General features: G+C 30.7%; 1 non-coding gene across 1 annotated transcript; it reads right to left on the bottom strand.

The window, feature by feature from the left end:
* Nucleotides 1–424: 424 nt before the first annotated feature.
* LOC120885938 (U6 spliceosomal RNA) lies at nt 425–531 on the bottom strand. The gene has a single exon (XR_005728734.1). It is a non-coding gene; the product is annotated as a U6 spliceosomal RNA (small nuclear RNA).
* Nucleotides 532–3,982: the final 3,451 nt, after the last annotated feature.

Here is a 3,982-nt window from a genome sequence, read left to right as displayed (position 1 = left end):
AATTTAAAATATTATTTGCAAATTTAATGTTTTTATTTTAGTGATAGAAGCCTTCAAACTGAATTTATATTAATCTTCTATTCTTTCATCCAAATGAAATTTTCTATTATGGAATTTACAAATGCTTGCATACACATACCCAGAACACATAGAGACATACATGGATTTTTAAATTTTAGTTAAATATCATGATAATAACTTAATTTTTGCTTTCAAAATTTTAAAAAATGCATTTATTTTGAAACTAATACATAGAAATCTGAAAATTATGCAGATCAATGGAATAACATTATATTTCAAAACATGTGTATTTGTGGAATCAGATTAAAGCTGTCTCCTCAAACATTTATCTCAATGTTATGGTGAGAACATGCAAAAATTCTTTCCTCTAACTTTTGAGATACATACTATATAGCTACTATCTACACTCACCCTACACTACCTTGAGGCAACAGAACTTCTTGTGCAGGGACCATGCTAATCTTCTCTGTATCGTTCCAATTTTAGTATATGTGCTGCCAAAGCGAGCACACTTCTTGCCCTTACCTAACTCTAACTTTGTACCATTCATCAACCAGTCCCCATTCCCCCTCAGCCTTATGTTTCCTCTGAGAATCACCATTCTACTTCTCTGAGATCAACATTTTTCAGATTTCACCTACTAGTGAGATCATGTGGTCTTTGCCTGGCTTATTTCACTTAGCTAAATAACCATTTCCAGTTCTATTCCTGTTGTCACAAATGACAGGATTTCCTTGATTTTTTAAATTTAATAGTATACGTTGTATATTGTACCATAGTTTCTTTTTCATTAGGGCTTAATATTTATACATCCTTATGATATACAGTTGTTAATTGATACATGTATGCAATTTGTAATAATCATATCAGAGTCAGAGTCATAAGCATTCTATCCTTAAGCAATTTAATTTTTAAGTTTTGTATTGGAGATTACATAATATTCTAGTCATTTTGAAATATATTGTAGATTGTTTTAATTTTTTAATCACTCTTCTGTGTTAAAGGAATGTCTCTCTTTGTCTCCATTGTACTTCCCAGCCAACATGTCAGCAATGTGCTCCTAATATACTCCCCAGAATGAGCTTTTGCCAATTAAATTGTTCATCAAAATAAAACTTTTCCTTTCATTAAGTATGTCAGGTAATTTGTTACAGTAATGAAAACTTGAATAACACAAAGTCCAATTATGCTTATTTGAATTCTTTAGCTAAAGAAAAACCTCAGTGAAATAAATACTATACAATTAAAATTCTAAAGGTAATTTGCTGATCACTTTGAATTTTTTGAGGGACTACATGCATTTTACATGGAAAATTTAATGTGATGAATTATTTGGAAAAGTTATATCACTTCATTCTTCCACTCTACACAAACCTTTTTGAAATGTGGCTTGGCGAGTTTTAGTGATGAATTTGGATGGAACTTATGTCCATAACTGTCTGATACTATGAAAGTTCTTAGCCTGTACTTTAAAAGTCCTTTGCCTTTTGGAAAGTCATCTTGATATTGCCATTAAAAGAAACACATTCTAGAGCTGGGCACCGTGGGGCACAGCTGGGAATCCCAACAGCTTGAGAGGCTGAGACAGGAACGTTACAAGTTCAAAGCAGCCTCAGCAACTTAACTAGACTCAAAGCAACTCAGGGAGACCCTGTCTCTAAATAAAACATAACAAGGACCTGGGGATGTGGCTCAGTGGTAAAGTGCCCCTGGATTCAATTCCCATTAACCAAAAAAAAAAAAAAAAAAAAAGAGAGAGAGAGAGAAAGTCAGTCTAGCCAATGTATACCCATGGCACCCCAACTCCTATCATGAAATATGAGTGACATCATCTTATAAGCTCCAGTCTAATCGAACTGACAGTTGGATACAACCATTTGAATAGCCAATCAAAATGAGCAAAACCCAATCAAAATTTTGAGAAAATACTACATTGTTAAAATTTAAGGCATTGTAATTTGGGGAGACTTGTTAGTAGTGATAACTGATAACATGACAAACTCAAATTTATCTACAAGATTTCATCTTTTTCCTCAGCTAAGTCAGAAATATGAGAGTACAATTACAAATATATTAAAATTTAAATCACATAGAACTTAGAAGAAAATCCAGTACAAAACTATATATATATATTTTTATTTTAGAATGCATTATATTAATGGTACACATTGGAAATATCAATACAGCTTGCCAATAAACATTGAAATATTCTGGAGCATTATTCTTGCTGCTTCTGATAAATTTTCAGAAATTATAAAAACTTAGATAAAGTAATAACTCTTAATTTTTCAGTTAAACTGTGATACAAATGTTGCAAACATGCAAACATTATATGGGCTGGCGAGCCAAAGGTAAATCATAGGAAAAAAATATTCCAGATAACAATATGAGAGGAAACAAATGAATAAGCCTAGAGAACAAATATATTAATTTCTTCAAATTTAAATTAATGTGTTCTTATAAATCTATTATTCTTTGGTTGTTGTAATTACATTCTTTTACAGTTAAGGGTTACTTATTTATGTTGGTTTTTTTCACTATGATGATCTTAAAGTTACTCTTCAAAATTATGCACTGATACATTTGATTTTGTGTCCCACTCTGTAGAAAATCTATGCATATTTTAAGTAAAGTCAAAACAAATCTAAGAGATTTTAAATGCACTGAATTGAATGTAATACAAGGATAATAAATGTATCTCTTTATGACTCTATATGTATTACTAATGCCTTGTTGAAAATACACAGATAAGGATATTTTCTGCATTTGTTACTTATGATACTTTATATTCAAGTTACATCAAGTGCTTTTGAAATGATATGTCTTATTCTTATAGTTGCTATTTTTATTATCTAGTCTTTATATATGCATTGTTATATTAATATTTATGTGGGACACAGAGGTAGTAGCACATGCCTGTAATCCCAGCTATTTGGGAGGCTAATGCAGGAGGATCACTAGTTTGAGGTCAGTGTGGACAATATAAAATTGAAAATAATATTGAAAATGCAATGGGGGTGCTGTTCAATTTTTGAGTTCTTGCCTAGCATGTGCAAGACCTTGTAATTAATCTCCAATACTGGAAAATAATAAAATATAAATGTATTTGTATGTATATGTATATATGATATACAAATTTTAATAAAGAATAATTTACACAGAAGAGATAAAATATAGTCATGGATCATTGTATAGGTTTGAACACTTCAAAGAAGCCAAAAAAATAAAAGGTGAGAAATGCAATTTTGTGAATTTTCCTGGATTATAGGCATGAGTAAACAGGTGGTTGTATCTATCTCATAAATAAAAAAGGCAGATGATCTCCAAGAGGAATCTTGAAAACATTTGTTACTTTGCAAAATGTCCCATAATCCTTTACCGTGCCTATATGTCCATTTCTTATAGACAACTCAGAACATTTCCAACTCCATACTATATGCAGTGCAAATTTGGAATTGAATATGACTATTAGAAGTTCTTCCAGTTTTTGGATGCCTACTTGGAAAACTGAAACAAAAATACAAAGTGTTTTTGTGTCATTAACTAAAATTGAAGTGATGACATAAATATTACATAATTTGCATACATCAATTCATATTATCATATTTTAAGGATATTATTCTTTATCATCCATACACAGATCTTCCCACACTGGCACTTTTAAACTTTTAGTCTAGCAATTGCACTAATTTCATTTTCAAGAGAGCACATTAAGACAGGCACTATCCTCACTCAGAATTGAAAACTATAAAAATTATTAAATACTTGAGATCTATATCCTACAGTTGTTCTCATTAATATCATTTATATATTCTAATTCTTTAGAGAGCTTTATTATATGTGTCTCTGAAAAGATCACTCCCACATACTATCCTCTGCAAAATTTCCTACCTTGGAAATGTACAATTAACGTTGAAAAATAATTATGGAGGAATCTTCGACACTCAAATTCAGCTTCTGT

The sequence above is a fragment of the Ictidomys tridecemlineatus genome, chromosome 1 (genome assembly GCF_052094955.1).
Source record: "Ictidomys tridecemlineatus isolate mIctTri1 chromosome 1, mIctTri1.hap1, whole genome shotgun sequence".
Classification (NCBI taxonomy): domain Eukaryota; kingdom Metazoa; phylum Chordata; class Mammalia; order Rodentia; family Sciuridae; genus Ictidomys; species Ictidomys tridecemlineatus.
Note: the sequence above shows the minus strand (reverse complement) of the source record. Positions and strands in the feature narration are given on the sequence as shown.